Source organism: Lissotriton vulgaris, chromosome 7 (assembly GCF_964263255.1).
Source record: "Lissotriton vulgaris chromosome 7, aLisVul1.2, whole genome shotgun sequence".
In the NCBI taxonomy this organism is placed as follows: domain Eukaryota; kingdom Metazoa; phylum Chordata; class Amphibia; order Caudata; family Salamandridae; genus Lissotriton; species Lissotriton vulgaris.
Genome location: NC_141695.1, coordinates 930457118 through 930482059, shown reverse-complemented (window position 1 = coordinate 930482059; position 24942 = coordinate 930457118). Strand labels below are relative to the sequence as shown.

The window sequence follows — 24942 nt, the reverse complement described above, 5'->3', positions numbered from 1 at the left end:
TATGAACACCCCCGTGGGGGGCGGCCTCACTGGGCCATAAGGCTATTAAATGCGACCCGGCTGCCATTTTGTTTTTTTGATTCTCCTTTTGGCCTCTGTGTGGGCTCCTTCTGGACATTCCCCGCTGGTCCTAGGGGTCAGAGTATTCCTACCCGGACACCTTATGTTTCTTTTTTTTTTACTTCAGGATAGATGACTAAGTCCCTGAGTCCTGTAATGGCTGAAAGCAACATTTTTCTTATGTTGCCGACAACTAATCAGACAGCTTGCTCCCGCTGGAGTCTGAATTCTGCAGGAGGGAGATGGTCCAAGGGAAATAAAGCTTCCTGGGCCAATCAGAACATTCTATTTTTAAATTGGCGCTACTACGAAGGTCACTCAAGACTCTCCTGGACCCAACTGTTAACATGTTACTAGCACAATGTTCCGGAGTTATTGACTAAGGGCTGATTACAAGTTTGGCAGTCCACTGGGCCGTCAAACCCATGGTGTAGGTGGGGTAGCGGTTTGGGAGCGCTGCACCAGCGGTCGGACACTGTATTGTGACTACGGCAGTCAGACCACCATAGGACCGTCACAAGCATTGGGGACTGTGATCCCTCAACATTGAAGGAGCAGTCTGGGGAAGCAATATGCTGGTGGAGCTGTTGCAGCACCGCCTAGCATATTAAGACTTCCCTGACCTCCACATCTTTCATGGCGGTGATCCCGCCATGAAAAGTGTGGCAGTAAGGGGGCCCTACAGCCCCCCTGGTGCCTATGTACATGCAGGGTGGAACATGGTGTGCCTCCCTGTGTGCATGCACCCCAGTTCCTTCATGGCATGGACTGCACAGTCCATGCTGTGCAGAAACTTGCGTTGGGGCTCCCTCCGCGCCGCAGTTCAAAGGCTCACTTATGAGCCTTAGAACTCAACCGCTGCTGGGCCGCCAAAGCACTGCCCACCAGACCATGAGAAAATTCATAATCTGGCGGGCAGTCGGCTGTCGACTTTGGTGGTGTGGGACCGGGCCACTGCTGTGGCTGCCTTCTCCCAGGCCATCAAAGTCATAATCAGGCCCTAAGTATGCAACTTACTGCTAATCACATCCTGACTCTGCATTCTTATACATTATAGGGCCAGATGTAGGTAAGTAACATTTACCGATTTTTAATTACCGAAAATTACCGAATTTTACCGATTCGGTAATTAAGAATCGGTAAATGTGAGGGGTGGGTATGTAGGGAATCCAGATGTTCCCTTTTACCGAATCGGTAAAAGTCGGTATTTACCGATTCGGTAAATACCGAATCGGTAAAGCCTATTGATTCCTATGGGCTTCAAAGCCCATAGGAATCAATAGGCTTTACTGATTCGGTAATTACCGAATCGGTAAATATCGAATTTCACAAGGGTGCAGGGGGTGTCACTTTGACACCCCCTGGCACCCCCTAAACAGTATTGGGTGCCATGTGGCAGGCATACAAGCCCTAGGGGCAGGTCTGCCTGCCACATGGCATAGGTGTGCATGCACACATGTGCATGCACACCGGAATCGGTATTTACCATGAAGTTGGATTTCATGGTAAAATACCGATTCGTTTAGGCCTTTGGGACTCAGAAGAGTCCCACCTACATATGGAATTTACAGAATCGGTAAAATTACCGATTCGGTATTTTACCGAATCGGTAATTTTACCGATTCTGTAAATGTAGATTTACCTACATGTGGCCTTGGATTTAGGCCCCTACATACCGAATGGCCATTTACCGGTCGGTAACGGCCGAAATCGGCCGTTACCGGTCGGTAAATGGCCTGAAACGGCCACCTACATCGGGCCCTAAATTACCTGTAGAGCTTTATCACCCGGCCCACAATGCTGTGTGATTAAAGACATCCACCTTTCCTAAATGAGCCACAACAACCTACAAAGAAATGTGACCGAGATTAATTAAAACTTACATGCTTCAATTGATGATTCTTTTGATTAAAAAAGAAAATGACTTTGTTGAATTTATTGAGAATGGAATGTGAACAAGTATTTGAACATTTACTACCACCAACACCACCCCAAGAGGTGGATGTTAAAGATTATGACTGGTTTACTGAAGTCTTGGATAGACTAAACACACTTTTTAAAGAGGAGCCACATAATGTCTTAGAATGGTCTAATTTTTATACTTTAGTCACACAAAAGGTGACGAGAGGCACTGTGTGCCTTAATATCCACAACATTCCTCGAGGTCTAACTAGGCCCAATTCGGTCTGGGGTTGCTTGTTTTCCATTCTAGATCACATCTGCCAATCTGGATGGACTGTTCCCAAGAGGAGCACGGTCAGTACTTATTTTGATAAGGTGGGCCTCTAAGTAGAATGGCACAATGGGGGGAAATGATGCGGTGACATGCTACCCAGTGCAATTGCCAGTGTTTCAGACAATTTTTAAGCACTCCTCCCATCACCTTGTGTGAACTGGATGCAATGCTGTAAGTGGTTAGGGTGTGCCCGGGCATCGGTTCTTGCTTGTTGTGTCAGGGGATCCAAGCTATACCTCACTGAAGAGGCCTAACTAGGCCAAACCCTTTAGTAGATGGATTCCCTCCTGGAGAGGACCATTCCTGGCAATTCTGGATGGACTGTTCCCATGAACTGTAGGATCAGTACTGATTTGCATAGAGAGACACAGTGGCAATCACTATGGGCAACATTGCAACCCATAATTGTTCTTCCAGAGTTTTTAGACTATTTGTAAGCATTCCATCCATCACCTTTTGCCTGTTTATTTTTTATACTTTTTTTAAAACCAATCCAAGACCAACTTGGCATCCCCATTTTAGTCGACTGATTATATAACCAAAAGTGTAGAAGGATCAATTGCTTCAATCAAAGTATTCAATGTAGGCCCTATAGTAAATCAAGTGCTAGCTATTTACAGCAAGAGTTTACAAGACAAAACCAAGATAGACACGCTTTCTCACAAAACTCAGAAGATTATGTTTCAGGGTGCTAATTCTATAAACAAATGCACGTGTTGTTCAAAAAATCAACAGGCTTATTTCTGATCTTGTCCGGCACTGGGGAAGGAATGCTTTAAATGTGGGAAGTTAGGATAAATCTCGAATGTGCATGTGTGAAGACTGATGGCATCCAAAAAATGTCTTTGGTGAGAGAGGTGAATAATCAAGAAGATTCAAAAGGCAATTTAGTCTGTGGTTTAGTAGAATCTTCAAAGAATAAGCCATACTAGGATGACATCAATAATTGATATCATTAATAGCTATCTAACAATAAGGGTTTGAGTATTGATGAAGATATAGGAAAGCCTAGTTATGTTGAAATTAATATTTTAGGCATTGACTAGGAACCTTAGAATCCACCAAATGTTATAATTGAAATTGATTGTAAACACGTTGAGCTTATGGCGGATTCTGGTCCCCCATTTAGCATTCTATGTAGCATTGTCTATTTTCAACAATATTGTGGAGATAAACCGTTGCAATGTAATGAGGTCAAGGTGTATACAAATAGAAACAAACATTGGCAACGTAAATAGATCGCACCTATGCAAGATCTATTAGCTTTATCAATGTTTTATTTAGCCAGGTTGAACAGCAGCATGGCTGCGGTACAGCACTGTTGAAACAATTTTTTTTTAAACACTATGACGCGGCAAACTTTGGCTGCATCACATTGTTTTTTTTAACTTTCAACCATATAGCACAAGAGCTGCGCTGATGTACAACATGAATAAAAAAAACATTGACAAAGCCAATGGATCTCACAAAAGCGAGACCTATTGGCTTTGCCGATGCTTGTTTCAACATTCTACTGCCCAAACACTAACACAGTTGTGTTGCAAAGACCATTCATGGCTATTACAGTGTTTCACACATATTAATTTACACAGATGCGGCATGCTTAATTATAATTCATTGGTGGTCATAAATACTGGAGCACTAAATATTAGTGCACACAAGTCTTTTTTGTAAAAGAAAAAAGAGTATGGCAAGAGATAGATGTATAGCGCAAACTTTGTTTTGGTTTCTAAATGACTCTCGGGGACACAACCCTTCATGACCAATCACAACCTTTGTAGCATTTCACGTGCAATTGAGGTCACACTCTATGAGCAGGACACAAGCAGCTTCGTATCACCAACTCACGGGGTGCGAAGATCTCACACAACTACTAAGAGGCCACAGAGAACACTAGAGTGAGAACACAGTAGGTGAGAGTCCTAATAAAAAAACAGTAGGGTAGCCAGAGTGGACCTTGCTGGGATGATAGGTACCATCAATTTGTGGGTATCCCCCCTTTTTTGTTTAAAGTGATGTGGAAGCAAGGGGAACCCACGTGAAAGTTTTTTCTACCTCCCATGATTGGGACTCCTATCAAACATAAACTCAGGAATATTCCCGTTACAAGAAATGTGTTCTACGGGCATGAGTGATTTGGGGCATGCTGCCGAATGGGCTTTTCCCACAGTTTTGGTAAGAAAGACGATAAGCAATTTCAGGCTATATGTTGTTTTATGATCACTCAAAAACAAATTCTGGTGCATTGTCATCTATATGCCTGCATAGTCTTGACATATCACCACATTTATAACACCTAATGGTGCATTTAGGTATACTAGGATGCTATTGATTTGGCACCTGGTTTTTTGGTACTCCACCAGATTATTCACATTTTGCTTCAGAATATTGAAGGAGTGGTGGCGATCCATGATGACTTCTGGGTTTTTATCGACGGAATTGAAAAACATAAGTAGATTTTATAAAATGTGTTGGTACATTCTTTAAGACAAGGGGATGACTCTTCAACTCTACTTTTTGTATCTAGGGAATTAAATACCTGGGTCATAGAATTAATAATGAAGACAACAAAGATCAGCTCAGGTGCTTCCAGAGTCTTTTCGATTATTTTTTTTCAAGTTTTTTAGTATTTCTAAATGTTGGCAGCTCCATAAGGCTGTGTATTGTTGCAAGAACATGATAAAAGATTGATAAAACTAAAGGAGAAAATTGTAAAAGCTGCTGCCTGTGTCCCTTTTTACTGTTTGCCTAATTTTCTCACTGTTGATGGTAGCGGTGAAAGACTCTAAGCTGTTGTTAGTAAGAGTAAGGCAAGCAAGGTAGCCACAGTATTTGTTGAATCTACATTGTTGCTGAATCAGAATCAGAATATTCCACATTGGAGGGGAAGGTACTGACTTCTTCATGGAGCGATGAGCACTCCAAAACTGATACTTGGAATAAAACATTGCCCATCAGGACTGACCATAAACCACTGCTATCCTCTCTTCATAGTAATGGCACTGACAAAGCTTTCACACCGCTTGGCTCATTAGAAAATTTGCTAGGTTGAGTATAATGTTGTGTTGCTACATTCCTGGTGTTCTTACTATGAGAGTGGACTGCTTATTCAGATTGTTGGTACAAAGCAAAGGAAAATGCACAATGAAGTGTGTGGTGTGGCCACAGGTAAGGATGTCATTGCAAATGTTGACCATGGAGCTAGTGAAAAGCGCAGGTGGGGGCCAGACAACCGGGGAATATTTTGAATACTGTCTTAAGGGGATATTCACAAGAACTCAACTCCAATTTACCCCCAACCTAATGCAACAAATGTAGAGATAGATTTACCACCCCATTCACAAGCTGGTGCAAACTGCAGACATTGCCAGTATACCTGTGATAACTGCCCCAAAATGTATCACCACGGTGGACACCACATACTAACCCATATGAGATGAGGCGTTACCGTGCAAAAACACACAAAAAAATACACAATACCACTTTCACAATGAAATGCAAGACCCGCGATGCTAAACAAAAACAGGCAATAGGTCGCTGTAGCAGCAGGGAATAAACACCTGCTCATTGCTGGTGTAAAGCAGGACGACTACCTGCAGCATGAAAGGGAGCCCGGCATGAGCCACATCGGAAGACCCACAGATGCCATGGAGACAATGATCATGCAACACGGATACCCATGAGGGCCACAACACCCACCGCAACCACCCCAGGCCCGCCACCCCCCCCAGGACTCGTACCACCCTCCACCCCCACGGAACACCACAGAGGCAACGTACACTAACCTAAAACGCATCTGCTGCCCACAGACATGCAACTCATGACACTGCCAATGGGCACGCAGCACAACTACATCCAACATGACACACAACATGCCAACCGACCGGACATGACAACACGACTCCATAGTTAATCTGGCCCTGCCATGCCCACATCCCAGCCACGGCATGGCACCACAGACACGCAACAGCAGGATGTGAGGAGGGGCATGGAGCAGGCATGTGCGAGAGCGGCGAGTGACAAAGGAATGTTAACCTACCCAATGCCAGGTGTGGCGTGGAGGTGCCGGACAGACCACAGAGTGCAAACCACATAAATAGCCATGTGGAGATCAACTGCTGGTGCATGGAGTGTAGTGGCCAGTGGATGCTACCATGTCCCCACAGTCTGTGGGGCAGAACGCAGAACTGTCGCACATTACGTCCCCCCCTGCATGCGCTTGCATAGTGGGTTGGACCTGCGTACGCCAGGCCTGCGTAGGGGTGTGAACAAAAACACTGTCGCCCTGGACTTGGTTCTCATTCGGAATCGACCACGCGTCAGCCAGGGCGTAGCCTCTCAGCCTGCTACGAGTCCTGCGCCGAGTGGGGCGGGGCCTGCTGCCCTGAGTGCCTGCTGCACCCCCGGCCGCCGGTCCCCAGACCTGCCATGCCTGCCCCCAAGGAGGCTCCGCTCACCTGTCTACATCTGCGTGTGGCAAACAGGGCCCACCACGTGCCGGTGCAAGCTCCAAGCACCAATCCCGCGATCTCTGCTGTGCCCAGTAGGTCCCACATGTGGAACTGTGTCCTGAGTCCTGAATAGCAGTGACCCCAAATCAGTGGCAGCAGCCACAGCACCAGACCCCCTTCGATCAGTGAGGCATAATTCCATATGGCAGGTCGGCCAAACGAGGTGCCACTAACCCTGTGCAACGCCAGCCGGCCGCACGAGGTGCCACTAACCCTGTGCAACGCGAGCCGGACACACAAGGTGCCACTAACCCTGTTCAATGCCAGGCGGCCACATGAGGTGCCAGTAAGCCTGTGCAACACCAGCTGGCCACACGTGGGTGAGGGCCCAGGCATACCCTGTGGACCAGTCGCTCCCACATCCAGCACCAGTCGTGACTCATGAATGGCAGAGTCCCCACCAGTGAATGCACAGAGAGGAGTAAGAGGAAGATGCAGCACAAAGCCGGATCAGAGTCAAAGAGGTGTTCGAACACTTACAACATCTGACCTGGTGCCATCAACCCTATTCACCCAAGTCACCGTCTCATGGCGGTGTGCCTGTTCCGGCTGCAGTGCATTTGGGGCCACTCTGTGCTGGTATGTGCTGGTCACGTCCGGGACCCTTCTTCAGATATATTGGATGACCTCTGTGACAGTGGTCTTGGGCTCATCAATGCCATGTGTCTGTGGCCCTGCTCAGGCCTACACTGCGGTCCAGTAGGTCACACATGTGGAACTGTGTCTTGGGTAAGATGTGGAGGAGTCCACACCATTGGACACGCCTCATTGCAGCTGGCATCCACAACAGCACTGGTGCCACTAACTCTGTGTGCAATGAGTCATGGGCATTTTCTGGTTGTACCTTGGTGGCATCTGAGTCCATGGCCTGGTGGCTTCCTGCATCTTCCACATGCCGGACCGGACTTGGTGTCCGACATGTGTCTGTTCCATAAGTTGCCACCATTGTGACTGTTGCAGCCTGGTCCTGGACTCTGCATCATGCCCTGGGGGTACTCCTTCCACTGTCCACGAGATACTCCGTAGCAAGCTCCTTTCACATCTACGAGAACCTGCTCTGCACTCGTGACCGTGCCCCAGTGCCCCCAAGTCAGTGTCTCATAGCGGTAGGCCTGTGCATGCCGCTGTGCATCCGGGGCCACTAACTCTGTGTAGCAGAAGCCATGGGGCCTTTATGGGTGAATGGTTGTGTCCATTGCGATGTACACTGTTGTTGATTTGTGACTGCGCCCGCAGCCCTTGCCTACTGGTGTGCACTCCCCCACACACATCCAATCTGACTGTGTGCACGTGCATATAGCCATTCACACCATCTGAGCAAGTGTGTCCGTGTGGTCATTGTGTCAGCATGATGGGCATGGGCCCTGCAACATCACAATGTGCTGTCTTCAGCGGACGTTACCATGTCCCCTCAGCTTTGGCAGTGACCCTGGAATCGCACCCCCCTGCATGCACAAGCGGAGCATGCTGGTCCGGCGTACATCAGGTCAGCGCAAGGGTGTGCATAGTCCGCAGGGGGAGCTGGGCGTGGCTCGGACCTGGCCTTGGGCAGGAAGTGCAGTAAGTGTGTCTCTGTGTTGAGGTGTATTCGCCACCAGGGCTACAGTAGTCGATGTTGCCATGTAGCATGCACCAGGAGGGCAGGTCCGCACGTACGAGGACATGTAGGAGCACTAAATCGCACTGGGTCTTGGCACATGCATGCCAAGTGTCTGGTGTATCAGCCCTGCGGATGCATGAGTTATTTGCTTGGGCTCAGTTGTAGCGCGATCCCAAGAAGCAATGGAAGGTACACCTGTGTCCGCCCTGTCCGGTCCATTGGCCTATGCTCACGTGGCCCCACACCTTCAAAGGCCAGCGTCACGGTGTTCCCAGGGTCGCAGACATCCCACCACACCCACGCCAGGCCCTGTGCATCTCCTGTATGCATGCAGATGGTGAAGTAACTATACAGATGAACGGTCCTTTTTTTTTTTGTAAATATCTTTTTATTGCAGCAAAATCAGAAAGGCATACAGTATATTTATTGATAACTGCCACCTAGTAGCTCTACTGGCCAAACGTTTAGCATACCATGCATCACACTTCCTTTAGCTTAGTTCGAATCCCCGCCATGACCAATTATTTCTCTATTTAATATTTTTCTTTAGCACGTATTTGCATCTTTTTTAGATTGTACTTTTTAATTTCTGTACCTTACTATTGAAGCACTATGAGCGTTAATCCGCTGCGACCACATTCGCATAATCTGCTACACTCGTTACACATGGTAGTCTTTCTTTTCTCTCATTCCCACGTGACCGAGAGAACTTCCTTAAAACTAATGAAAGCCGGAAGCTAACTGCTTACACCGGCTCATCGTAAATCGGCAAACGGGGAGACTGTAGCGCGTTCTAACATCTTCACAGGTTAGTAGGAAAACCCTAGCGCTGCTTTTGCAGCGCGCACGCATTTGTGCTTTAGGCTAGTTTTTTTCGTATATTTGACAAACACCTAACAAACGCCTATACTTTTACAGATTAACCGCTATACCGACATGACAGGCATGTGAGTACTAAGAGAACCATTTTTTCACAAACCCTCAGCACAAACCCCAACTATCTTGCACAATGTCACCAACTGTTTTTTTTAAATGCATGACATACACGTTTTAGGATAAACATGTTTTTTGCACGTTTAATTATGTGAATGTAACATATTGTAATGACAATGAGTTAAGATCAGCATTATTGATATTTTGTTTTATCTTTATTTGTAGTGTCATTTCCCTGATGAAGGGCACATTATGTTAGTGCCCGAAATGCATTGGACACGCCTTGATATTTGCCTGATGTTGAAAAATGAAATAATTTGATGAACTTTGATTCAAAATCATAGAAAATACTACGTAAATCATGAACAACCTTTAAATAAACCAAGATCTAAATGAACATTGAATGAAAGTGTTTTTCTGATCCAGGGGAACATAACCTAAATGTGTGCCAATTAGGGATGACACCAGATACCATCTGGTCTCACTTCCTTTGCAAGTTTTCTAGACGTCGTGGGGCTCTCGACGCCTCCTAATTGAGCACCAACAAACCGGAATAAAGTACATTTAGCCTGAATAAATCAATCAAAACCAGCTGTGCATCAAACCCACCTTGTTCATACAGTATATTTAATCCATTCCCCTTGGTGCTCAGTGAAAGCGCCACTCCCTCACCCCTGTATCACACAGCCATTCAGCTCACACCCCGGAGGTCGAGCGGCAAAGTCACGGGTACAAAGAAACTGCGCTGGAGCGTTCTGTATATGGCTGTAGCCACCAGGTGGGTGGGAAATGGCAGAGCTGCTTTTGGGTCCTAACACTCCCTCTCCCATGTCCCAAGTCCAGTTTGAACCAAGAGTCACTGTACACCCTCCTTGAACAAACCCCCCCCCCCTCCCCCGTAACACCCTCATCCCCACCTACCCCGCCACCCTCGTCTAGGATCCCCCCTGACCACCCCCTGCCCCTGCCCGGACCCCCCAGGCGTGCCAGAGTATCACCTAACCGAGCTCTTAACCCCTCCACCAAAATCAGATCCGAAGCATGGCACCAGGATTTATCAGCAACCATTCGTAACTCATCACATTGGAACGCAAAGGTAGTGAAGCAGCAAAGTGGGCCTAAGCCGTCCCCCCGTCAGGCGGGTGCCCCGCCGGAGCCGGACTATGCACCGGGGAGTCCTCCTCTTCCACGTCCAGGAGCGTGAGATCTAGGAGCAGCCCCTCCCACGCCCTGGCTCTCTCCAGTGCCATGTCATTGTCTATCCAGGCGAAGCTCACCCTCACATCTGGCCCATTTAAGCAGCTCAGCCTTCCAGCGCTCTATCACGGGGCCCCGGGACGCCTTCCATTGGGACGTAATGGCCCGCTTCGCCAGGAGGAGCCTCAAGTCCAGAAACTTGCTAGTGACTTTATTCTTTGATGTGTGTGGGAACCAGTGTAGTATGCAATGTGCCATGGTGAGTTGCAGGTCCCTCTCCGTCACCTCCCTCAGAACCTCCACTACTTCCTTCCAAAAGGGCCCCAGCTCAGGACAGGACCAGAACATGTGTTGGAAGTCGGCGGGATCCGCCGAGCAACGCGGACAGGACGCCGGGCGTGCCGGGAAGTACTTATGTAATTTATCAGGGGTCAGGTATGCCCTATGTAGGACATAAAAGTGCACCAGCTGGAACCTTGCGTTGCGCGTGCTATTCCGGGCCCCCTCCAGTATGCCATTCCAGGCCTCCTCAGGGATCTCAGTCGCCAAATCGGCTTCCCATTTCGCCTTCAAGGCCAGCAGGGGAGCGGTGGATTCCGAGACCATGCGTTGAGACAGGCACATGACAGCCTTGACCGTCCCCGCCATCATCACGACGTACTGACAGCCCAGGGACAATGGCGGCTCCGACATGCCCGCCCCCCAGTGTTTGCGGATCGCCGCCGTTAAAGCCGCATGAAGGAGGAAGTCCCCACCCGCCAGCTCAAAACGGTCCTGCAGGAGGTCGAAGGGCAATATCACCCCGTTTTCGTACAGATCACCCATGGATGACAGCCCCTGCTGATCCCAACCGTCCAGCCCGTGCCACGAGCCCCCGTGCGGAAGCGCCCCTCAGAGTCTAAGTGGGATCTCAGGTGCGTACAGAACCATAATACCGCATCTCCGGCGATATCTGTTCCAGCATTTCCGGGCCGTCGCAAACTCCTGAGTGAGGTGGAAATCCCCCATCGGAAGTCCCAGGACAATCCGGGACAACACCTGGACCGGACCCGCCGGCTCTCCCGATCCGTCCGCCCCTCTCCTGGCCCGCGCTACCCACTGTGTCAGCCACTGCAGCTGCGCCGCCAAGTAGTAGAGCTCATAGTCCGGCACTGCTAGACCTCCGTCCGCCCTTGGGCGGAGAAGTGTGGCATGGGCCACCCTGCGCCTGCCCGCCCCCCACAGGAAGCCGATGACCATCGATCGCAGCCGTCGAAAGTAGCTCGCCGGGATCCAGATCGGGAGGGTCCCGAAGAAGTAAAGCAGCCACGGCAGGGTTACCATCTTGAGTAGCGCCACCCTTCCCATGAGTGACAATGGGAGCGTGCCCCAAAAGTCGAAGTTCCCTTTAGTGTGCCTGATCGCCGTACCGATATTCCCCTCAAGGATATCGGCTCTGTCATGGAAGATCGAGGTATCGTAGGCTCCTCTCTTCCCAAGTCACGCCCTCCGTAGTTTGCGGGCATGCTCTCCGTGGGCGGGCCGGGAATAGGTGGGACTTCGCCCAGTTCACTCGGAGGCCCGAGATTCTACTCAGCGATTGCAGGAGAGTCTTAGCTCCACGCAGGGAGTCCGCCGAGTCCGCCAGGAACATCAGCAGATCATCTGCGTATAGTGCGATGTGGTGTACTTGGCCATAGACGTCCAAGCCCCGATACGCCCGGCCCAGCCGGGCCTGCGCCGCAAGGGGCTTGACGGCCAAGGCAAACAGCAAGGGGGAAAGAGGGCAACCATGACGGGTGCCCCTGCCCACCCCGCACATCTCAGAGATAACCCTCCCTGTCCTGACCCTCGCCGTCGCGTTCGTATAGAGCAGCCTCGTCCAATCTACGAAGCCTTTGCCAAGGCCCAGCGCTCGTAGAACATGGAAGAGATAAGGCCATTCCAGGCTGTCGAAGGCCTTCTCCATGTCGACAGCAAACACCACTGCCTCGTCGCCGTCATAGGTGTCGGCCTCTAGTATATGCAGGAGTCGCCGCACATTAAGCGCTGTATTGCGGGCCGGGATGAAACCCGATTGGTCCGCATGTACCAGCATGGGCATGTGAGGGAGCAAACGCGTCGCCAAGATCTTGCTCAGAATCTTGTAGTCCAGGTTGAGCATGGACAGTGGGCGTTACGCCGATCTGTCCCATGGCTGCTTACCCGGCTTCAGTAGGGGGACAATCAGCGCCTCTCTCATGGTCGCAGGGAGACAGCCCAGCCGCTTCGACTCGTTGTACAGCCATGTCAGCCGGGGCGCTAGGAGATCCGCGTAGGTGAGATAGAATTCCGTAGGGAATCCATCGGTGCCTGGCGTCTTATTCCTCGCCATGCTCTTGATGGCGACCCGCACCTCTCTCTCCTCGATCTTGTCCCCGAGTCGTTTCACGACCTCCTCTTCCAGTTCCGGCAGGTCAAGACCCTCCAGAAAGGCCCGGAACTCCTCCACCGAAGGGAGGACCCTGCTGCGGTAGAGCTCTGTGTAGTAGTCGTAAAACAACGAGTTAATCCCCTGTTGATCAAGTCTCGCCGCCCCCACATGGTCTCTGAGCTCAAGGATGACCGAGCTCCGGCGGGTCGGGTTGGCCAGCCAGGCCAGGAGAGCCCCCGATTTGTCGCGTTCCGAGTGCGCTCACGTGAGGTAGGCCTTGTAATCAAAGCATCGGAGACGCTCCACCGTCGCCGCCACCGCCTCCCGCGCCCCCAGCAGGGCCTCGTGAGTGTCCGGCCGCTCAGGCCTCGCCCTCTCCAGCCTCCGTAGGGTCTCGTCCTCTTTCTCAATTTCTTCCAGTAGCGTTCTCCGCACTCCCGATGACGTCGCAATGCACTGGCCCCGTAGTACCGATTTAAAGGCGTCCCATTCCAACGCGGCCGAACCCGCCGTGCCCGCGTTCACCTGGAAATATGCCTCGATGCCCGAGGCAATCGTGGTGCGGAAGAGCTGATCCTCTAGTGCCTCAGGGCGGAGTTTCCAAGCCGGAATCCTCGGGCGGATCTGCGACCAGCGCAGCCGCACGAGAAGCGGGTTGTGGTCCGAGATCGAGCGCGTGAGATACTCACTGTGGCACACTTCCGCGTGCACGTCTTGCGAGCACAGGAAGGCGTCAATACGGACATGTAATTCGTGGAGAGCGGAGAAGAATGAGTAGTCCCTGTCCGATGGGTGGTTAGCCCTCCAGGAGTCGACCAGTCCCCACTGGTGTTGCCAGGCCGAGCGCGCGAGTGCAAGTCTACCAGCTGGTGCGTTCGAAAGGGGGGGTGGGATCTATCCAGAGCAACGTTGGCCACGCTGTTAAAGTCGCCGCCCAGGAGCAAGGGCTCCACCAGGAACTGAGCTAGTTTTTTGGACAGTAGTGAGAGGAATGCAGGTTGGTCCACATTTGGGGCGTACAAGCAACCCAGGTTAAGGTCCCTCCCGTCCAGCTTGCCACGCACCATTAAGTATCTCCCCTCTGGGTCAATTACCTGTTGTGTGCACTGGTAGGGTACCCCCGCCCGTATCCAGATGGCCACCCCCCTAGCATAAGCAGAGTAACCAGTGTGAAAGACCTGCCCCCTCCAGCGCCGCTGCAGTGCCCTCCCTTCTTTATCCAGCAGAGGAGTTTCCTGAAGGAAGGCGATGTGTATGCCCCGCCTGACCAGATAGGAGTGGATCTTATGACGCCTATGCATCGAGTGCATCCCCCTTACGTTCCATGTGAGACATTTGTAGCCTAAGTCGAATCCCATGGTAGAGTCCGCCAAGCCCCATCCACTCTCTCGGCACCCCCCCAGCACGCCTAGGCCCCACCCCCGTCCCCCCCCCAACTCCCCTAACAACAATCAGGAGAGGTCCCCTGACTCTCCCGGTCCCCAAGGTTTCAGTAATAAGTCCCGGGGGGCATCCGCACCCCACTGCATAGCGTCCAGAAGTGCCCCCCCCCCGCCTGCGTACCCCAGTACCTTACTCGTGTGGCCAATGTCTCACGAACCGTCTCAGCCAAGGATACCATCCGCTGTCTGGGGAGTCACCACCGGCAGGTCCGTCTCTGAAAGTTCGTGCCCACTGCTGGAGCCAGGGCTGGGAGTACTGGCCTTCGACTGCTCCGACGCGCTGCTGGAGGGGCTGGCGTCCCCCTGGCTGATGGCCGCCACTGCTTGCACCGCCTTGGCTCGCTCCTGCTGCCAGCCCGATGGGGAACCAGATCGTCGTGTCGGCGTCGCTTCCGTGGAGTGTCTCCTGGGAGGGGTCCGTGGCGTGCGGCCTGTGCCCGGCTCCCCCCTCGCGTTCAACCAGCTCCAAGCTTCCTGCGGCGTCAGGAAAAAGTGGGTGCGCTCCCCATCGACCACCCGCAGCCGCGCCGGGAACAGCATAGCGTAGGGCAGTTGCAGCGATCTCAATTTCCGCTTGACTGCCAGGAAGGAGGCCCGCTGCTTTTGCACATCTCTGGTGAAGTCCGGAAAGACCATGACCCTGCTGTTGTCGATTCTCAGGTCCGGGATGTCCCTCACCCTCCGCAGTATATGGTTTCTGTCCCTGAAGTGCAGGAGCCGCAGTACAATCGGGCGCGGAGGCGCCCCCGGCTTGGGGGGACGCGCAGGGACCCTGTGTGCGCGTTCAATGGCAAAGAATGGCGAGAGTCCCTCCGGGGCCACCTCAGATCGTAGCCAGCCCTCCAGGTAGGTGACCGCGTCTCGCCCCTCCATGTTTTCAGGGACCCCCACGAGGCGGAGGTTATTGTGCCGAGAGCGCCCTTCACTGTCCTCAGCTCGGAGCTCTAGCACCCGTACCTTCTGCGCCATTTCCGCCAGTGTCGTTTTTAGCTCCGCCACGTCCCCTGGCAAACTTTTCAGGGTAACCTTGGAGGTCGCCACCCGCTCCTTCAGCTTCCTGTGGTCGTCCTTCAGCAGGGTCAGGTCTGATCCAATGGTGTCTATGCGCTTCTCAAGAGCCTCCCGCAACGCCACAATCACCTGCATTATGTCCCCCAGGGAGGGATCCCGCGGGCGGGGCGAGCTCCCGGCCCCCTCCCCCGGCGGGACGTCGTCGACGAGGTGCCCCGGGTCGTCCAGCCTCAGGGCCTCGAAGCCTTTCTTCCTGCTGCCACGTACCATCCTGGCGGGCAGCGACCGTCAAGTGCCCCTGCGGTGGTCGCCGATGTTCCCGCTCTCTGCCCTTGGTCCGCCTCAGGTCTGTCGTTCCCTCCGACCTCTGGGCCCGCGCCTCGTGGGGTCCAGTTCGTGGAGCTGTCCAAGGGCCAGGTCTCTCTTCACCAGGGTCGTGGGGCACCAGTGCCCCGGGTCCGGGCGCTTAGAAGGCTCAGGCAGGGTGTGCACCTATGAGCACCCGTCTCGATGTGGCCCGCTGTACTCGGGCGTCCCCGGCCAGGTAGGCGCCTCTTCCCGCCCGGAAATTCAGTGCCTCGTGGGGGTGGGGAGCCAGCACCGCATCCCCTGCACCCCTCGTCTTCCTCTTTGCTCGTGCGCCGCCCACCACCAGTGGCGCAGGCTCCCTGGCAATTCCACCACCAGGAGGGCGGGACAGGTGCTCCCCGCAGACCCAGTTCTCCACACGGTCCCCGCGGCTCCGTGGACGGTCGCCGAGGCCAGGTAGGCGCCTCTTCCCGCCTGCAACGTCAGTGCTTCGTGGGGGAGGGTAGCCAGCCCCTCATCCCCCGCTCTCCCCGTCGTCCTCTGCACTCGTGCGCCCCCCAACCACCTGTGGTGCAGGCTCCCCGGCAATGCCACCACTAGGAGGGCGGGTCGGGTGCCTCACGCAGATCAAGCGCTCCACGCGGCTCCAGCAGCTCCGCAGTCGGCCGCCAAGGCGGTCACTGGGTCTCCGTCGGCGCCATTTTAAGGTCAGGCAGGGCGGTCATCTCCCGTCCTCCGGATCCACCTGCTAGGGTGCCAGCCAGTTCCCCTCACCTCTGCCCGCTCTCCGGGGGTCCCCGCCGGCCAGCGGTCAGCTGCCACAATGTTAGGGGGCTCCTCTTCGCCTCCCAAACTCCTCCGCCAGGCGCGTCAGAGCAGGACGGCGGCCGCCATTTTGGGCGCTCTCTTCTCCGGGTGCCGCGCTTGTCTCTCAGAGTCCAGCGGGGGTAGTTACAGGGGCCCCCAGTCCTCCAGAATCACCCTGCGTGCTCCCGATGCCCTTCTGGGCACTTTTGAGGGGTAGGGATGTGAGTAGGGGCGCAGGATATGTGGTGGTGCGAGGCGGGCATGGAGGAGCTCCGGAGTCCCGCTTCCACCTACATCAGCGCCTCAGCCACGCCCCCCCAGATGAACGGTCCTTTGTGTGAACTATCAGGTGGTAGCACATCTGCAGCTCCGAGCAGGAACTGGCATGTGGCCAGCACCCCTTGACAGATACAATGGCATTTCCTTGCGACTCCCACACTACGCAATGCTCGAAGTGAGACCAACATGTACACATCCCACACAAAGTAGTCCTTGGTTGTAGTGGGCGTGTGTGATATGGTCTTCACACGTACTCCCACCCCACCCCAGGCCTGCACCCGTTGCCCACAGACACTGCTCATTGCACTGGGCTGTGCCATTTCATCCACAGGACTGGTACAGGGCAAGCCAGTGCCGCTTCTAGCAGGGCCACTGACGCCATGGCAGACCATCCTTAACACATGCATGGAAGCAGTCACGTGGACCTGTACCTTGTACGCGTGCTGCATGTACGCGGGGCACTCCTGTTGGCCGTCTTGCGGATCAGTTACCAGTTGAGCTTCCGCCTAGCAGACATCACCTGCGTTCAGCCTGTGTTTCATTGTCGCTCGTGCATATTTGAGTGGTCCATGGATGTCTGCCTATCCAATGGAACGGTAGCTGACCTGGATTACGACGTGTGTGTGTGCACCCCCTGTTGGTCCACGACCAGGAGCGTCACCGTTTGTGGCATGCATGGCTGTTTGGCATACAGGCTGGACACTGGACCTGGGAGATTGCACGAGTCCTCGGGTGCAGTGAGCACAATGTGCCACTACCCGATTGGGCTTTGGGTGCACATTGGGGCCAGTGGTTGGACTCAGCACATCTGTCCAGGTCAGCTGATGGATTACGTTGACGACATGTCAGATGTGGTGGACGACGAGCGTTCATTGGAGATGTTGGCTTACACAGCTGCAGTCAAGTTCATGGACGAGTGACAAGGTACCCACAGCCACAACTGGATGTGACCCATGGCACATGCCACTATACCTGGTTGTATGTTGAGAATCTGGTCACATGTCCCAAGATGACAGTGGACATGGCTGCTTTTGCCTGGACTCATGATCCATGAGCGGACAACCGACGCGGGTTGACACAAACTTGTGTGGTGATGTACTCCCCCGAGTTGGACATGGGCGCCGTCGTATGTTCCTCATTCCGACATGCTGCTGCATTGGTCTGCATATCGTGGCACTTCTCTTGGCCATACTGGCACGCACTTGTTGATAAAGCTTACACACTTTAACCTTTCTCCAACTGTGTTGTGTCTTGATTTGTATGCCAATGTGTGTGTCACAGACTCTCTGGCTCCCTGCCATGCGTGCATTGCTACCCCATCAGGACTGTGGATTTGTACTTGTGCATTGTCCTGTCCCTGTGTCGTGCTTAGCCAGATGTATGTGGCGGTTTACCGGCACCAGGCGGGTGCATTTATGTCCTGTGTTCGGTTGTGCAAATGTTGGTGTTTGTGCCATATTGTGTTCGAGGTTGTGGTGCTCTGCTTCTATGTGTGTGTGCTGCATAGTGCGTGAGATGTCCCCTCAGCTATGAATTGGCTCACCCTTCACCCCTTCAGGCATTGTGGTTTCGACTTCTGTGCTTGTTCTGTGGTGTGATATTGCCTGGTTGTGTGACTTGTGCTCTTGGTTGGTGTTGTCACTCTTGGGCATGGTCTGTCTGCAGTGGTCATGAGCTTAATTGTGCGTGTGTGCCATTGTGCCCATCTCCCCCAGGTCCCTGCTGGTTCCCCTCCCGGTTGCTATTGTGTCTGGTTTGGTCAGTTTCCAGTTTCCAGTCCCCGGTCCTGCCACCGTCTCCAGACTGATGTGGTCAACACCATGTCATCCTGCTCTTGGTGTGGGGATGGCCTCCCACCTCCGGTGTGCATTGCTGCCTTCTTGTTGTCGGCGTGTTTCTGATTGTTTGTGCGTTTCGCATCATTCCGGATGTTCTGGTTTTCTTCCATTGTCCACCTCCGCTCTCAGGCTGCATTCACCTTGTCCGAGATGGCGTGCCATGTACAATGTTTTGTTTCCAATGGGGCTTGAGGGGTTGCATGCTGGCTCGGTGTGGACTGGGCTTGTGGATCAGGGATGATAGATACACCAGGTTGTGGGTCAGGGATGAGAGAGACACCGGGTCAAAGAGGTAAAGATGGTTTTATTGGAATCACACGTTTTGATTTTAACATCAAAGTCCTCCTGGTTCTGAATGTTAGTCTTTCCTTGGCAAACTGACTGGGATCCGTTTTGGCGTTCGGGTTGTTTCCTTCTTGGTTTTCTGGTCGTAGCTATTCGCTTCAAGGTCTGGTCTATAAGGCGACTCCCCTGGCTCCGGTTTCCCATGCAAAAGAAGACCAACAGAGAGGGTGCAGTTAGTTCCAATGTCTTCTGGGGGTTTGCACCTTTGGACCGTGTGTAGTGAGACTGGGGATCACCGGTGACAACGTGCATCTAGCTGAAGTCAGTGGTGTGAGACGGGTTTACAGACAGTGAGGAAATAAACGCGGGGTAATGGAAACGATAGGAAGGGAAAAGACGAGGGAGAACGAACACGGGGCTATTTACACTATTCACACACGCTTGCTTCCCACCCAAGCCGCCATACGCCGCCATACCTGGGACAGCCACACTCCTCCCCCGGGAGCGTGGCACAGCGGCTCACGGGGTCGTTGGCCTCCTGGCTCTCCGTGGGACTCTTCTCCGCTTCCTCCGGGATGTTCTTTGGGAATCCTTTGTACTCCTTCGCTGCAATCTCCAACTCGCTCTCCAATGCCTCTCCTCGCCTTCTCCTCCGGGGTGATGTCACACGCCACAAACAATACTTCCTGGGGTTTATCCAATCCGGCGTTGCTGACGTGTACAGAAGGAGTGTTCTCCTCCTCAGTGAACACCCAATTAAAGGTGCCGTGTTCCTCTTCCTCAAGTTCGTCCTGTCCTGAATCCCAGGGGTCCGTCTGCAATGAAGGAGGCATTACGGGGTCATTTCCAGGTGTCCACCACTCCTTGTTTCCACTCAGCCTCACCTCGTTACACTCGGGTTGCCTTCATTGTGCTTGGCTGTTGTTTTCTGTTTGGATTGTCACTTTTTTTAAGACTTTTGTTGTGCTTATTCGTGCCTGTCGTGTGTGTCGCAAGCCTGGCCATGCTTATCCCTGCTTTCCTCATCGCGAATTGTCTCTTCGCACTTTTTTTGTGTTGTGGTTTGTGTTTTTATCTCCGTCAAAGTGGTTGTATAGTGGACATTGGCTGCGGTTTCGGCAGACTATCACATGCTACCACCTTGTTGTGAATTCCATGTTGACACAGGGTTATTTTCCCGCGATAGGCTGCGATGTGTAAAGGGGCGTTAACATTTTTTGGTGATGTTTAGCACACGTTCTTGTGAATATACCCCTTAGATTTTAGTCTTATTGGTTGACCTCGGGAAAAATAGCTGGGGCCTGAACTACAGGTGTTGTGGATGGGTCCAGAGGAGTTTTCTTTAGAAGGTGTTCTCATCATGACGGGGAATGACCTTATTCTATCTGTGTCTATTTGTAGAATTTGCACCACACATGCAAGGGGATAATTAGCTGCCTGCACATTGAATCTGTTTCTAATTAGTCAATGGCCTAACTCCCATAGCAGTTATTTCTGAGACCATTGTTATCTTCGAAAGGCGCCAATTAAACTTCAATGTTAAACATTCGAAACTTTGGCAATGCTCCAAAAAAGATCAAAGTTTACCTGAGCAGAAGAATGTACTGCCATCCTTACAGCAGTACTTATGCACACCGATAGACAGGGTGTGAAGTTTATGCTGCTGTTGTGGTGGACACTATGAACATAGGCTCTCTGCCCAGAATCTATTATGGTCACTAAACTCATAGAAGTAGGATGTTACTTGGCGGGAATCACCAAAAGTGTAACAGGCTAAAAATACAGATAAGTAACATTTGCTGTGGTAAGTAACATTTTGGGCCAGATGTAGGTCACCAAATACCGGTCGGTAATTGGTTTTTGAGATGTAGGGGGCCCGAATATTACCAAATCTGTAAATTTACTGATTCGGTAAATTTACAGATTCAGTAAAATACCGACTCGGTATATTTACCGAATCGGTATTTCGAGATGTAGCTGGCACTTCAAAGAGTGCCACAAGCCCTTTAGGAGTCGGTATTTACCAGCCAATCCTATTGGGTGGTACAAAAACCGAATTCCAGTGTACATGCACATCTGTGCATGTACACCTATGCCATGTGACACACAGACATGCCCTTAGGGCATGTATGTGTGCCACATGGCACACAAGCCTGCAACTGGGGTGCTACAGGGTGTCAAAGTGACACCCCGTTCCCCCTGCCAGGATTCGGTATTTACCGATTGGGTAAATACTGATTCGGTATTTCCTATTGATTCCTATGGGCTTCAAGGCCCATAGGAATCATTGGGAAATACCGATTCAGTATTCACCGAATCGGTAAATACCTAATCTTACAGAATCGGTAATTGAAAAATAAAAATTACCTACATCTGCCTACTTCCAATTTACCTACTCTTAAATACCGATTCTGTATGATTCGGTATTTAAGAGTAGGTAAATCGGAATTACCTACATCGGGCCCTTAGGGTGTTTATATAGTCGCACTGTACAAATAAAGAATAACACTTTGCTCATTTAAAAAAGTTATGTTAGGTCTCGCCTATGCAGCGCGCATGCGCTACATAGGAAAGAGAACTCATGAAATCGATTCAGCTTTGCAGGCAACAACGTGCACGCGATGCATTGCTTTCAATGCAACGGGTACACGTTTGGCGATTCCCTTGTGGGAGTGGGCAGCGCCTTATGTTAGTAATTATTGCTCTCGCTCCTGTAAGGGAAACGCTGCCTGCTCTCTGCCACACTCTCCCACCACCTACTTGCACAAGGCGCACACCCTTTTTTTTGGCAAAAGAATATTTTTCTTTTCCTGACTGAGCCATAAACTCCTCCGGTTTGCAGGGACTCCTTTCGTCTCAAGAGGTCACTCACGAGACCAGGACTCCAACTTTGCAAACCACGTCGCCCCACGGTATTTCCAGCTCAGAGCTTTATAGGCATCTAAGCATTTGAAACATGCACTCCCAGGCAGGCAGCACTCCTCTGCCTCTCTCTTCCCTGACCATATTTAGGCAAACATAGCAACAAATAGTCTCTCAGCTGTCGATTGTCGATCCGCGCACCCTGGGAAGCCGCGATCGTCTTCTCTACCTATTGATTGTTCATCCTGCAGAATCCCAACACCGCTTTGCCATTTGTTGTTCTATTTTTAGCGTGGCCAAATAAAGCAGTCTCCTATGTTCCCCGTTATATTTCCCAACGTTTCACTGAGCTTGCGCGGCTACTAGTGAAGCATTGTGGGGCCGGCACAAAACTTAGAAGCATTGCGGAGCATGAAGGATAAAGCAAGGTTTATGGAGAGTTGAGGTGAAACAGTAAATATCCCCTGACTGCCACCTCAGGTTTTGTAACCTGATTTCGTGTTTACTGAGCAGTCGCAAGTGCAGTGAATATATTAAACTGTTTTGGCAGGCGAGTAGTAGCCTCGTGACTCAGTGTGTGCCCGGTTTTAAGCCTCTACTGAGAAACTGTTGTTTTGTGCCAGTCAGAGGTGCGCACGGCGCTGGGGCTCTCCCTTGAAAACATGGATAGAATTTTCACAGCTCTCCGGGTGTCACTCTGGCACCTTCTTCTTTGTTTATACGAAATATAGTGATTCTCCTACTGTTTGTGGGACATTCAGGGCATTAAAGGGGCGGGTGCTGCTATGGCTCAGAAACAGCAGTAACTAAAAGCTAAAACGGTTCCCGGTGCATGGGGTCCTATGTTCACCCGGGGTACTTGCAAGTGCATACTTAGAAGCTGGCCCGGCTCTATAATGTTTCCTTTGGGAGGGCCGTAAAGAAGCAGGTACTGGCCAAAAAACAACTAAGTAGTTAACCGATCGGATATTTTAGGTATTGTCATCTGTCCGCATTTAACATTTTTAACACAATACAAAAATCAGCACCCTGAGAGCTGCTTTCTTTGATGTGCTTCGGTTTTGGGGAAGTGGAGGGACGATTCTTGTCAAATATTTAAGATGCAGAACTTAAAAAATGCAGCATGCTCCTGGTCATGTGCAGTAGCAGAAATGTTTCTGTTAGCATACAGAGCAAATTTATAGCTTTTCATGTTTAAAAAAAAAACGTTGGCAGCTTTTTACTTTGCAGGGCATTGAAGTATAAAAATACGATGCAATAAGCCCAGAATCATAATTCAGTTTTCAGGATATCTATCTAATTTGTGCATCCCTTCAGCTAATAAACTCTGCTGACTTCAAACCTCTCCCCAGGCCTGAAATTATCATATGCCAAAGGTGTTAATCATTAAAATAAACGATAAGGGAGCTCCCACGGAAACATTAAGGTGCAAAACGCTTATTTTTCAGTTTTTACTGGCCTTGGGTGGGCCATGGTTCCCTTGGGTCGTTCTGGCCCACCCTCTATAACCGGGCCAGCTGTGAAGTTAGTTGCCACCAGGGGTCCGAGGTTGTTTGTTGGGGCACAATACAGAGCTCTGGCGTTTAGGCTAAAGGCAGTGCGAGTTTCTCACAGTGCCCGTTAGTGGGTCATAATAGGGTTCAAGCTACATGCAGTGTGTAATTACTTTAGTTTTTACAATGAACCCTTATTTACTTGGGCAACTCCTGTTTTAGAGATCCCACACATTTTCGTCCCACTCAGGGCACTGGGCAGATTTATTGTAACTGGTTGCACAAGTAACATCTACCTGCTCTGTGAAGGTTGTTCGTATATGCACATCAGGGAAATGTGCGTGCATTAATATAGCTTGTTCTTTATTTTAAGCTTTATCCACACAAACGCTTATGGTTGCTTTAAAACGGCCATCCAGCAAGGAAGCTTGCTTCTGGCATTGGACATATCCAACTGCCTAGCACATAACACAACATGACTTCATACTTCCTTCCCTGCGGTTAGTTACCTACTAGCCTTGAAGTTATGACTTGTAGTAATGCTAGTTGAGACTACAAGAGTATTCCGTTGTTTTAGAAAGCAAGTGGAATATCCTGAATCTTAAGTCTAGTTGAAGCACATAGTTTTCCAATTGATCTCTGTAATCCAGGCAGCCAAGGTAAGGTAGCCCAGTGAGTGAACTATCTGTGGTTCAACAAACGAGTTGACAACAGAAGTTCATATCTTGTGGCTAGCGAGCCATTTGGCTATTTACGTTTTTGAGTTTTATATAACAAGTACGTCTGAATTGCTTAAAATGGTGGAAGCAACCATTCTATATCAGCAACATTCATTCCTGTGTCCTTGCATCCAAAGGTGGTAATACGTGAGCTGCCTCTAACTAGAAACAAGCATTGGCATAGCCAATAGGTCTCGCTTTTGGGACCTTATAAGTATTAAGTTATGAAGCACAATATCCTTGGTGCATCAACATCAACTGTTGCATGGCTAAACACTTATAAGGTCCCAAAGGTGAGACATATTGGCTATGCCAATGCTTGTTATATTTATTGTAGCAATGCCTTCACCTCTGAAGACACAACTTAGATTCCCTGAGGCCACTTACATTTTTGACAATTGGTCAAAAATAAAATCCAGGATGACATTATATATTTGAAACATCACAGGAGTTTTATTTCGGTTTTGAAGTGTTGTGGTTGCGGGTCGCTGCTCTATGGTCTCTGCAATCCTTCTTCAAGGCTCATTCCTGCATGCTGCACCTTGAGGAGCTGCATCAGGCCTCGTTTTATAGGAAGCCGAGAGCTTTTGCCGGAAATCACTGCACGTCGGAGTGAAATGCGCTTCATTTTGTGTGATCAACCTTGGACTCAGGGGGTGGGAATGTGAAAAGGTTGATTTTTCAGGAGGTCTCCTTCCAAATACAGCAGATATGGGAAGAAGGGGCGGCAAAGATCTTTCCTCGATGCATCTTAGATGTAGCAAACACTAGCTAAAAAATCCACGGGGGGGGTAGTACTTACTTTGGGAAGTGCAATGCATACCCACTCTAGATGTGCTAATTGCGGAAATAACTACTTTAGCAAATGCTTTATATTTAAAACATATACTGTAATGTTTAGACATTTTTTTTCAACACTGTAAAGTACTTCCTGATGCAAATTATTGTGACCATGTTATATTCCACAC

The 24942-nt window shown here is 50.9% G+C and overlaps 1 protein-coding gene across 2 annotated transcripts in view; it reads left to right on the top strand.

Moving 5' to 3' along the window:
* Nucleotides 1-24942, top strand: part of LOC147702694 (proteinase-activated receptor 3-like) — a 78736-nt gene that overhangs the window by 50310 nt on the left and 3484 nt on the right. The gene's annotated exons all lie outside the window — the stretch shown is intronic.